Below are 13575 nucleotides of genomic sequence, written 5' to 3'. Positions count from 1 at the left end.
CATTACTATTGATTTCCTAGTCGTCTTGGCAGCTTCTTCGAGTCAATTGATTGCCAACTTTTGGCTTAATCTGCAACAGCAATCACAATTGATGCTGTGTAAGCGCTTAACTCATGTGGCAACCGAACTTAAAGTGAATTGCTTGGAGACACGCTTTATTCGTTGGCTTTATCGCCTTTGGCTCATTAGCTGCATCTACAATGCATTTGATACTGTATTTGACGCAATTGACTATACGGATTTCCATGCATTCCTGATTTGTTTCTTTCTACGTGACTTCTACGGAAACTTTACAGTTACATGCTACTGTGCTTTGTTGCATGTCATAAAACAACTCCTTCGGGCACAGTCAGCTCAGCTGGAACTCCACTTACAAGAATGTCCTTTGCCCCTCGATGAGCTATCAAAGAGTCTTTATCTAAATGATAAACTCTATTCAATCTGCCAGAATGAAGTTATCCACATTTTTGGCAGTGCTTTCGTATTTTTCTACCTGTACATGATACTCAATGCCACTGACGTTTGTTATCACACTTTGCCGATAGACGGATTCTCCTATTCCGACATATTGTATTTGATCAGATGGATAATACCAATCGGAATTTATTTATGCATGCCATTAATAATCAATGATTTGGCAGAGGAGGTGAGTCTCTAAGATAAGAAGATAAAGAAGAACATACACGCACAATTGGACAATTCTAATGAAGTGAAGATCGGCATTGCCCGTGCTTGTCTTCGCTTTCTACGTATGCACAAACTTAATGCAATATTACTTCACCATTATCAATTACACAGTCTATTAAAAAACTATATTTCAACGTGTCAAAATGTATTTAATTTGATACATTATTATTTTTATATCAGGACTAATTTCCACCAGCTGGTAGGAGTAAAAAAAATAATATAAATATTTATGACATATAACCCACATAGATTACTAACACATCAGATTAAGTAAATTAATTAGGTAGCCAATCGATTTTATTAACCAAGTTTATTTCGATTAGTTCGTGAATTCAGTTAACTAGAATACCTCGCGGATGATGTGCGCGATTTTTGTGTTCAACATGAAAACAGAAGGACATCCAGGAAAGCTTTTTACATTTATACACTATCAGCGATATTTAGGACTCAACGACATCGATTACTCTCACATTTGGAAAACTTATATACTCAATGCCAGCTGGAGTTCCTATGGAATTCAGTTGCTGATGCAGATTATATTATTTGCCGCTCTCTATGCAGCGATGACTGAGATGGGGACGGCTTACATGGACATGAGGTCAAGATCGGGAAATTTGTTCCATCATTTGCTTATCTTGTCCATGCCAATCACACAGATATTGGTCAATGGGTGGCTGCGTTATCAACAGGCATCGCAACAGCAGCTTCTGCAGATGTTGGCCGAGATCGCATCGCGTTTGGATGTGGACACATTGAAACTGCCACTCCCTCGATGGCTATACAAACTCTGGGTGGGCTTTTGCATACTTTATGGCATCAATATTGCAGTATTTGCCTGGGCTAACCTGCTTTGCAACCCAAATCATTTATTTTTGATCTCCTTCCTGTGCTTCTTTATTCTCATTGTTCGCTCAAACTTTATCATAACTTGTTACACCAGCTTAGTGCATGTATCATTGGTGCTGTTGCAAGCACAGCAGGATCAGTTGGATTTTATACTCAAGAGTAGATTGATTTCTTCTGAAGAATTATCACAAAGCTTAAGACTCTTCGACAAGTTGTTGTTGCTTTGCCAACAGGAACTAGTGCAAGTCTTTGGCGGTGCCCTTGTGTTTCTTATGATATTCAATACATTGAATGCCACATGCACACTATATGTATTCGCAATGGAGAAACAATCCTTATTAACGGAATTGGTGCGCACTTTCATCTGGACTATACCAATGTATTTGTACCTATGTCTTCCCATGACAATCAATAAATTTGCAGATCAGGTGAGTCTTATAGAGAAACTTTAAGGATATTAGTCTTAGAAATTTACTAAATTATGCAACTTACTTATTTCGCGGTTTCGATTTTACTGTCGTTTTTTTCGAACTGCGCCTGGAACTGAAAGTGTCCAATTCGTTGGTTGACAGTAATTTATTTATTTATTTATATAAAGAAAATATTTTCAATATTTAAATAAATTAAATTAAATTGAAGTTTCAAATATCACAAAATATTAATAATAACCACAAGAGTTTTTTTCAACGAAAGAAGCTGGAACTGGAATTCACAAGTGAATGTAAATTTTCAGATCTAATCAATTAAGTGCCGGTTTACTTATAGTAAAAATGTAAGTGCAATTAAAAATGTTTCTTTAAGTAATTAGAAAGACGTACGCTTTACAAATTTAATTAGTAGAAAGTGCCATTTGTATAGTATAGACTTTATCAGTCTAGGATCACAGTTAGCTTTCCTTAGAACAAACGTAATTCATTTCCATTAATTCAGTTTGGTATTAAAAGTTAAACAAAACACAAGTGTTTATACAGAATATTGATGGAATTGGGACAACGCAAACTATGTTCATTTATACACTATCAACGTTATTTGGGACTGACTGATATAGACTATTGTAGAGATTTGGAGCTATATGTAGTAAATCCAAGTTGTTGCTCTTATGGCACTCAACTATTAGTTTTGGTACTAATGTGCTTTTCCTTATACAAAACTATAACTGCTAGTTGCGGCTTCAATATGGACATGGGTCGATGCCGGGAAAGACCTTCTATTTTCTGATTCTCTGGACACTGCCAGTTACTCAGTTGATTATCAACATTTGGTTTCGCATTCGGCAGCAATCCCAAATGATTCTTCTCCAAAAACTTTCCCGATTGGCGTTCAGTTTAAAGCTAGACACCTTGACGTTGACAAGCCCCCGTCGTTTTTATCGCATTTGGGTGAGCAGCAGCATCTTCTATGCTCTACATCTCAGTATAGGATATATATGCTCTTGGAACATGTGTTCCAGAAAATTTTTTTTCGTTCTTTGCCTCCTTCTGAGTCTGGTACGAACCAACTTCGCAATAACTTGCTACACATCATTGGTGTCTTTAGTGATGAGTCTGTTGCAAGAACAGGCAGATCAATTGGAACTGACAATATCATGCCAGTCTCTATCCACGGAAAATGTAGCAGAGAATTTGCAAATCCATGATGAGTTACTGTCGCTCTGTATTGAGGATTTTTTGGAAACTTTTGGAGTCACTTTGTTGCTGATTTTCTTTTTTATTGTGCAGAATTCCATATATTTTTTCTATTTATCTACACTGAAGATGTATTTTGGCTTCGTTGAAACGATAACCATAATTACTTGGATGTCGTTGTTCTGCCTATATATGATACTGCCTTTAAAGGACAAAAGTTTGGCCGAAAAGGTGAGTATAACCTGCATACCCCTACATTTTTTATTTGTTACATTCAATTTATACCTTCGAATTAGTCTTGCAATCAATATATTGATGAATACATTAAAATCATAGCTAAATTATATTATTATCTATATTGAAGTTAAATTTTTTATTGAAAATAAATTAAATTGAATGCCCATCACAGAGTATTTTATAGTCGACGACTGCAAGAAAAAATTCATTGCTAAAGACTCTTATCAATCCACAGGATAACAACCCTTTTACATTAAATGGATTGCCCCTCACCTATCCATAGTGTGTCCCATGCATATAGATGATCCGATATTGAATGTTTACTTTTATCAATAAAGTGGTTCAGTTCTCGGGCTAACTTGTAGCACAACAAATGTGAAAAATGTTTGAATTCTTGCATTACCAACGTTTCTTGGGACTGACAGATTTGCACTTTTCAAAATCCTTGCAACGGTTTGTTGTGCAAGCAACTTGGTGTACAATCATCGCTCGTCTATTGGTGTTATCTGTGTTTATCTGTGAACTAATCGAAGTACTCATCGAAATGAATGTAGACTTTATGGGCGTTAAGTCAAGGACGGGCAGAATATTTTTCCATATTGTCAACGTAATATCCCCGATAATGGAACTGATGGTCAATCTTTGGCTTCGCATGACGATAGAAACACAAATGATTTTTCTAAATGGATTGTCAGATTTGTCGAAACGTCTCCAATTGGACACCTTGGATTTACGTTGGCCACAAAGGCTCATTCGCCTATGGATAGGCATTAGTATAACGTACCTATGCATTATTTCACATTATACAATTTCCACTTGGAATTCGTATCATCAGTTTCAACATTTATTCAGCTTCATTGGCTATTTACTGCATCTCGTGCGGACCAATTATATTATCACTTGCTACACATCCTTGGTGTATATTGTGCAAAGATTGTTAAGAGCTCAGGCAGATCAATTGAAGCACAATCCTCTAAAATTTCCGGACACACTTAGAGATTGTTTGAGCATTCATGATCAGTTGCTTTTGTTGTGCCAGGAGAAAATGGTTCAGGTCTTTGGAGTCGTGATGATATTTGCTTATCTATGGATCGTATTGAAAGCAACATGCATTGCATATATAGCCACATTCGAAGATCGATTTTCTTATAAGGAAGTCATATTGGTGTTCACTTGGATGTCGCCCATCTGCTTATATATGAGCATGCCCTTAGTTATCAACGAGGTGACCAAGCAGGTAAGTTGAGAGGTGGAGTTAATATTTTAAATGAAAAAAAAAAATACTCATGAACGCTCTTGTCAAGAGTGTCTGACTACTTGATACCCAGCACCAGTAATGCTTTTTCTTTAACTCGCTTCACATTAAAGTGTGTTGAATATCTTTTCATATATATATAAATATATCTATATACATACAGCTCTTTGTCCTGACTCACTGACTGACTGACTAACTAATCATATCACAGCCCAAACCATAAGACTACGGAGGCTGAAATTTTTACACAATTTTTGTTAGTTTTAGAGCTATGTCAGTCAAACAGATTGTGTCTTAAGTATTTACTATACGTTACACCCTAACAAAATTTTATGAAAATCGGATAACTATATCATAAAGTGTCCGAATGATTAAATTTGTATTGAAATTAATTTTGCGTTGCAGAAGTATATTTAAGAAAAATACGAGAAGTGTTTCTCTTTTCACCCTTTAATTTCGCGGGCGAAACGAGCAGTGGGCAGACCCTCTAGTCATATATATTTTTTTTTCATATATGGCAGATTGGCATGTAAGAGTTTGCTAAGACTCCTTTATACCGCTGTTTTTAACCATAACTTTATAAAAACTGCCCAAAAAACACAATTTATTGTCTGAAGAAAAGTATTGTATATATTTATTCAATAGCTGAAGCGTGTCCCAAAGTAATTCAAAAGTAAACTTAATTAGACTAATGTGTAATATGTTTTGACATAAATAGTAATTGATATGCTCGTGCTGGCATTAGTCTCTCGTCAGTGATTATCGAAACTATTCAATGATAAAGTATCAGCATAGTGAACTTTATCCATTTTATCGGATATGTCGATATCTGGGCATATTTTGTATCCATTACAATCAGAATAGGGAAAGATTTCGATTGCGTCGTAGTTTTGTTTGTTATGTAGTGCATTTGGCATTACAATTTTATTTTGTTAGCTGCATGATAATTGTGATGTATTTTTGGACAGTGTGCTTTAGGAGTGACATGACCGCAACCGGAAATCATTTTGAACGATTTGTGCTTTTCTCCGCATTGATTATTCAGTTCGTTCAGAATGCCTGGCTTATTTGGCTGCAGGGTTCCAATGTGCGCATCGTACGACAATTGGAGCTTTATAGACGAAAATACTTGACGGGAATTCGATTAAAGTTGCCTAAATATCTGATTTGCATTCTTGCAATTGTGAACTTGATTTATTCGGTCAACTTTGTTATAACCAGCATGCTTGAGTGGTTATCAGAGTCATCTATTTGGTTCAAAATAAGCACACTCGGGTTTCCATTGCGTGCCATCATCAGCAACTTTGTCCTCGGCACGTATCTGTGCCTTATTCATGTGGTGCGGCATGTGCTACGCGGGAATCAGGTGCAACTTAAGAACCTTGTCCGTCAGTTGCAACAGCCCAAGCGAAGTTGCAGCGATGTTTTACGTCTTCGTTGTTGTCTCAATCTTCACGATCGACTTCTCGTCTTGTGCAGCGATCAAATAAGTATGGTTTATGGCTTCAACATTTGCCTCTGCTTGCTTTTTTCTTCCCTGGATGCAACCAGTATCATTTATATTCTTACGGTCAGTAAGACAGACACAACTCCGTGGCAGGATGTCATAATGACCATTATCTGGCTCACACCTACGCTAATGACATCCACAACAGCTCTGATCAGCAACTCAGTTCGTTTGCAGGTATGTAAAAGTAATTTACATTAAATTCAGAAAAATTCATTTATTTTATATGAAGTGACTAAATATATTTGCGTTTTTTTGCTGTCCGTACACTCCGAAAAATATGCCATCCTAAAACTAGGTACGACCGTACTTGAATTTATACCGTTTCGCTCTTAAAATTTAAAGATTGCTGTGTACTAAAAATCTTGATGAAGTATGAATCGATCTTAATTTTAGGATTCTGACTTCACATTCATATGGCAGCTATCCGAAATAGTAGTCCAATTTTATCCAAACTTAGTCAGAATACATAAGACCATGGAAAATATATAATCCGTGAGTCTCGTAAAGATACCTCCAGAAACAACTGAGTTATTTGCACTTAGCTAGTTTAGTTCTAGCTACGCAAATATGACGTTAAGGTTGAACCGCTGGTAAAATCAGCACCTATTCCCAAAGGTCGCTAACCAAGAAAATACACCATTATTAAATGGTATTTCTTTGTGGTATTTTGAATAATTTAAGTACACATGCTAGTGTATGTTTTGAGTTTCAATTTTTTCAGACTTGAATTAAACCCAAAACGTACTTAAAGTAACCCCCATAAATCTAATTTTAAGATTTCCGTACTTGCAAAAACCGAACTTTAAATAAGATTTTTGTTCTTAACTTTAGAAATTCCGAACTTAGACAGCTTTTGAGATCGTTTGTACTTGAAAATGCCCTGTTTAAGTACGGAAATCTTGATCTTTTTTCTGAATGTACGTCCTTGTTTGTGTAAATATTTAGACCTCAGAGACTACAAGAGTTAGAGAAATGAAACAATAGTTGCAGAGTGCTGGTGTGAGTTTTATTTTTTATTTTTTTATTAAAAAAAGTAGAGGGTCTCTGAGAGTCGGATTCTCTGAACTCTTTACTACGCATTAGTTCTGAGTGCATTCGAATGACATAATTTTAATTAATTGAATGTGCTATTTGTATGGATTTTTATCAGTTTTCGTTTATAATTGTTTCCCTCATTACCTATTATTCATTTTTCTGTAATTCAGTCGGGATTGAAAAGTTTAACACATCACAAGTGTATAAGCAGAATGTTGATGAAAGCGGAACAACGAAAACTGTGTTCATTTATACACTTTCAACGTTATTTGGGACTGACTGATATAGACTATTCTAGAGCTTTGGAACGCTACGTAGTAAATCCAAATTGTTGCTCTTACGGAACGCTGTTATTAGTTGTGGGGATTGTGCTCCTGTCCATTTACGGAATGGTAACTAATACTTGTATGTACGACATGGAAATGGAGTCCAAGCCTGGACAGGCCTTCTATCTTTTAGTTCTCATGGCAGCGCCAGTCACTGAGCTTGTGGTCAACATTTGGCTACGTTTTCAGCAGAAATCCCAAAGGATTCTTCTCCACAAACTTTGCCAATTGGCGTTCAGTCTAAAAGTAGACACCCTGACTATGTCAAGTCCTTGCAGTCTTTATCGCATTTGGGTGAGCAGCGTAATATTCTATTGTCTCCACATGTGTATTGGCGTAATACAAAATTGGGATTATTGTCCTCAGATAGAACAGACTTTCTACCTTCTTTGTTTCTTTCTGAGTTTTATTCGAACAAATTTCACAGTCACTTGCTACACGTCTTTGGTGTTCTTAGTGTCGAGTCTATTGCAAAAACAGGCAGATCAGTTGAAACAGAGAATTTCATCTCAATCCCTATCTTTGGAGAGTGTGGCAGAAAATTTGAAAATCCATGATGAGTTACTATTGCTTTGTCTTGAGGAACTTTTGGAAACTTTTGGAGTCGTCTTGCTGCCGAATTTCATAATTCATGCCCAGAATTCCATATTAATATTCTATTTAACTTCATTAAAGAAGCGTTTTTCTAAAATAGAAATGATAGCTATATTGACTTGGATGTCATATATCGGTCTATTTATGATACTGCCGTTAAGGAACCATAGTATGGTCGATAAGGTAAGTGTTACCTTTAAAAACTTATAGAAGGTATTTGTATAAACAGTATCAACACAAACAAGCGTATAAAAATAATACACTTATGGTATTAAAGTTAGGGTTACTTTCTATCAACTAAATTAATTAAGTTATAAATCGATTTTATTTATCAAGTTCAATTCGAGTAGTTCGAGCATTCAGTTAACTAGAATACTTCACGGACGATACGCGCGACTTTTCTGTTCGCAATGAGAACAGAAGGACATCCAGGAAAGCTATTTACATTTATACACTATCAGCGATATTTGGGACTCAACGACATCGATTACTCTCACATTTGGAAAACTTATATACTCAATGCCAGCTGGAGTTCCTATGGAATTCAGTTGCTGATGCAGATAATTTTATTTGCCGCTCTCTATCAAGCGATGACTGAGATGGGGACGGCTTACGTGGACTTAAAGTCAAGATCGGGAAATATGTTCCATCATGTGCTTGTCCTGACCATGCCAATCACACAGATATTGGTCAATGGGTGGCTGCGTTACCAACAGGCATCGCAACAGCATCTTCTGCAGATGCTGGCCGAGATCGCATCGCGTTTGGATGTGGACACATTGAAACTGCCACGCCCTCGTTGGCTATACCGCTTTTGGTTGGGCGTATCCGTATTCTATAGCATTAATATGGCAGTTTTGGTCTTGAATCAACTTTACTGGAATTACAGTAGATTCTTTTTACCCTCCTTTATGTGCTTCTTCATACTCATTATTCGCTCCACCTTTATTACAATTTGTTACACCAGCTTAGTGCATGTATCATTGGTACTGTTGCAAGCACAGCAGGATCAGTTGGATTTCGCAATAAAGAGTAGATTGATATCTGCAGATGAAGTGTCTCAAAGTTTGTGTCTTTTCGACAAGTTGTTGTTGCTTTGCCAACAGGAGCTAGTGCAAGTTTTTGGCGGCGCCCTTGTATTTCTTATGATATTTAATATATTGGATGCCACGTGCATACTTTATGTATCTGCATTAGAGAAAAAGTCTTCGAATATGATGCAAACATTAATGTGGATTATACCAATGTGTTTTTACCTCTTTATGCCAATGACAATCAATAACTTGGCAGAACAGGTAAGTTTAATATTTTCCTTATTTTTTTATAGAATTTAAGGTGTTAAAGATACCCGATTACTACGTTTTGCATTGAAAAGAAAATTTCTGACAGTTAAAAATGTACTCATACTTTTTACTCGAATAATGAATACAGAGTTTTTAAGTAATTTTAAAAGTCATCCTAAAGTTGAAAAGTTTCCTTAAAAATTTAATTCTATTTATTTTAAAATATCTCAATATTAAAATACCAACACAAGAGGTTTCCATAAATGGATTTTTTTTGTATCTCACATTTTCCACTTCAATTAATCGAAAGTAGCATTTGTTAGATTTTATCAGGTTGACAAATTAATTTGCTTCCCTCGAAGCTAACCTAGTATTAAATTTTTCCAATTCAGTTTGTAACGGAGAGCATAATAAAACACAAGTGGGTTGATAAAAATGGCACAACGAAAACTGTGCTCATTTATACACTTTCAACGTTATTTGGGACTGACTGATATGGACTATTCTAGAGATCTGGAACGCTATGTAGTAAATCCAAGTTGTTGCTCTTATTTCACGCAATTATTAGTTCTGGTGATTGTATTCTTTTCGTTATGCGAAACTATAACTAATGTCTGTGTCTATAATATGGATATGGAGTCCAAGCAAGGGGAAAACTTTTACTTTCTAGTTCTCTTGACAGTGCCAATCATTCAATTTGTACTGAACCTTTGGCTTCGACTTCAGCAACAATCACAAAGGGTTCTTCTCAACAAAATATCCCAATTGGCGATTAGTCTTTATTTAGAAATCCTGACAATAACAAGACCCCATAGTCTTTACTGCATTTGGGTGAGCAGCAGCATCTTCTATGCCCTGTATATCTGCATAGGTTTAATATATTATTGGCATTATTGTCCTCGAATAGAACAGAGTGTCTACGCACTTTGCCTTATTCTAAATTTTATGCGTACCAATTTCACAATTACTTGCTACACATCATTGGTGTCCTTGGTGTTGAGTCTGCTGCAAGAACAGGCAAATCAGTTGGAACAAGCAGTATCATCTCATCTCCTATGTATGCAGAGTTTGGCAAATAACTTGCAAATCCATGATGAGTTACTGTTGGTCTGTATCGAGGAACTTTTGGAAACTTTTGGAGTCGCGATGCTGATGAATTTTTTAATTCATGCCCAGAACTGCATATTAATATTCTATTTATCTGACTTGAAGATAAGTTTTTCTTGCATAGAAACGATATCAATACTGACTTGGATGTCATTAATCTGTTTTTATATGATGCTGCCATTAAAGAATAATAGTCTAATCGAGGAGGTAAGTGTTACAATCTTAACCCAATCACAATAATGTATTATAAGTTTTTTAAAAATCGGGAAATCAAACCTCTTTCAGGATGGTTCTCTCAAAAACGTTACTTATGTAAGGATTCTTTACAGAGTATTTTCTAGTCGAAACCTCTCGCTAAAGTATTGCATTACTAAAGGCACTTGTCCCTCCGCATTTAATTAACCCCTTTTTGAATTAAATTGATTGACATTCTCCTATCCACATTACAAATGCAGTTAGATGTTTTGAGATTACAACTTTACTTCTATCAATAAGGCGGTTTAGTTCTCAGGTCAACTTGTATCACAACACACGTAATGAATGTTTGCATATTTGCGTTATCAACGCTTCTTGGGATTGACAGATTTGCACTTCTCAAAATCTTTACAACGTTATGTTAGCCATACAACATGGCGCACATTCTTCGCTCACCTTTTGGTATTATCTCTGACTACCTGTAAGTTAATCGGATTGCTCAACGCGATGAACGCGGATCAATTATATCATTACTTGCTACACATCTGTGGTGTACATTGTGGGAAGATTGTTTTCGTGTTGATATTTCCTTATATTTGTTTTACCATTCGAGAATTGTGAATAATCGCATTATTTTGTTCTCATTCAAAGTCACAAACAAAAGAAACCTTTATTATCAGCAGGATATTGTTTTATATTTACTCAATGTCTCCCACAAATCAGAAAAAATGAATTGAACTAGTGTATCTCATTATATGACTAAAATACTTTAAAATGTACAATGACAAACCTATTCGGTACTAAAGTTATGGGGAATAATATTGGAATCCCTAAAATGTATCAAGCTATTACAAATAATTGAACATTATCATTCAAGTGAAACAGGCATAACATCAATTGATGTAATTGCTTTCCAAGCAGGCTGATAAATAATAACAAGTCAGACCTTTTACCAAACTAATTAGTAAATAATTTATGACTGTCACAAAACTACATTTCGAATGTGCCTTTCAATATTCAGTTGATGGCTCTCAGTCATGTTTTACGGAGCCGAGCTACGTGTCTATTTAATAAGCTTGAAATGTTTGGGCTTAATTTGTGCAACACACGATGCTGGAAACTTGAACGGAAGTTATGTGACTAAAAGTGATGAGATGAGAGGACTAATCGCCTTTATATTTGCACAAATTGGATCGTGGTTCGCTTTCATTGTTATGATATTGTTGCCAAACAGATTTATGATACCGGTGTATACTTTGGTGGGAAATACGTATATGATAATCAATTACTGCTTTGCTTGCCTGGTTATATCGTTCATTTACCTTGGATTTTATCTTCAACGCCACCGTTTATTGACTCTTCTTTCACTGCTGCTTCATTATAATCGCAAAGATTTGCAGGATCGATATGCCAAGAAATTTTTCCGACAATTTTGTATCTATGTGAGCTTATCGATGCTCTATGTTACTATATATGGAGAGGCCTTTACTCACAAAATTCCGCTGCTGTCGAGGGTGCTTATATGCGCCGTTTTTACCTATAGCTACGTGCTGATAGGGCTTATCATAGTATTCTATAGCTGCCTGACACAGGTCTTGGCTGCCCTTTTGCACCTATACAATCGCAACTTGATGGAAGCATCAACAACAACTACAACAATGTGGCGATTGAGCTTATGGCAACGCAATAAGCTGCTCATCGTTTGCCATGAACAACTGAACTCTGCCTTTGGTCTTGTCATGGCGCTTATTACGGCATTTGTTCTATTATCGACTCCAACTGCTCCATTCTTTCTGGTTACGATTGTCTTCGAGATGGATGCCAGCCGTGTAGGCATATACTATTTAATTCGCATGCTAATCTTAACACTCTTGTGGGGTGTACCTTGGATGGCTGCTATGCTGATGATATTCCAGAAAGATATTGTACGGAAAGAGGTGTGTATCTTTATATATTATATGTTTACGTTTAGCATCGAATTGCAACGAAAATAACCGCATATAAATAAAAATATAAATTATAAATAATAAATTATTATAATTTGTAAGGTCTCGGGTCATCGTTTTTTTTTTTCTTTTAACTTTCATGAATGCTTTTCATTCTTTTCTTTCAAGGATAACGGCAAAATTCTACCAATTATCGTATTGCCTTTAAACTGACATATTACTGACCCAATAGAAAACATTTGGGAAATCTTATCCAGGCGAGTCTATGAGAAAAATAAAAAATTTGATGACAATCTTAAAAACGAAATTTTAAAGCAATGGTTTCTTTTAGACCATAACATCCTAAAGAATTTAATTAATTCAATGCCTAAAAGACTTTTTGAGGTAGCAAAACTCAAGGCGGCTCTATTAATTATTAATTATTAGTTATGTATTAACATTAATATAAAATAATAAATAAAACTCTAAGTAAATAAAGAAAATTGAAATGTGTCGTATAATTTTGATACAATTGCAAGCAAGGCTAAAATAGACCTTTTGTCCTTTTTTAACCGTTTCTTGACAACGAAAGATGCAATTAGAGATAAGAACAGCAGCTTTTATGCAGAAGTCTTTTTGCTATTAGTCTCCATACTTTATTTTGTTTAACTATGCTTTCCCCTTCTTCTGCGAGGGTCGAAACTAAAATTTTCGAGGTGTCGTATAATTTTGAGCAGGAGTGTATATTATGTGTTTCAGAAAGGAAAAATAAAACTTGTCACTGTATTTCAGAAAAATTTAATAATACTTCCTTTGTTCTGTTCCCATTGGAATTACGTTCCCTGACATTTTTGCAGATAATAATTTGAACTTTAGTAAGCAATTAATTAATATCTTAAATGTATCTTTAGATCAAGTTCAAACTCACTTAGTAAATTGGTCTGTACTTT

General features: G+C 35.5%; 1 protein-coding gene across 2 annotated transcripts in view; it reads right to left on the bottom strand.

The window, feature by feature from the left end:
• LOC117779465 (protein WBSCR14 homolog) overlaps positions 1 to 13575 on the bottom strand; it is a 32882-nt gene that overhangs the window by 8426 nt on the left and 10881 nt on the right. The gene's annotated exons all lie outside the window — the stretch shown is intronic.

This window comes from Drosophila innubila (genome assembly GCF_004354385.1).
Source record: "Drosophila innubila isolate TH190305 chromosome 2L unlocalized genomic scaffold, UK_Dinn_1.0 4_B_2L, whole genome shotgun sequence".
NCBI lineage: Eukaryota > Metazoa > Arthropoda > Insecta > Diptera > Drosophilidae > Drosophila > Drosophila innubila.
Note: the sequence above shows the minus strand (reverse complement) of the source record. Positions and strands in the feature narration are given on the sequence as shown.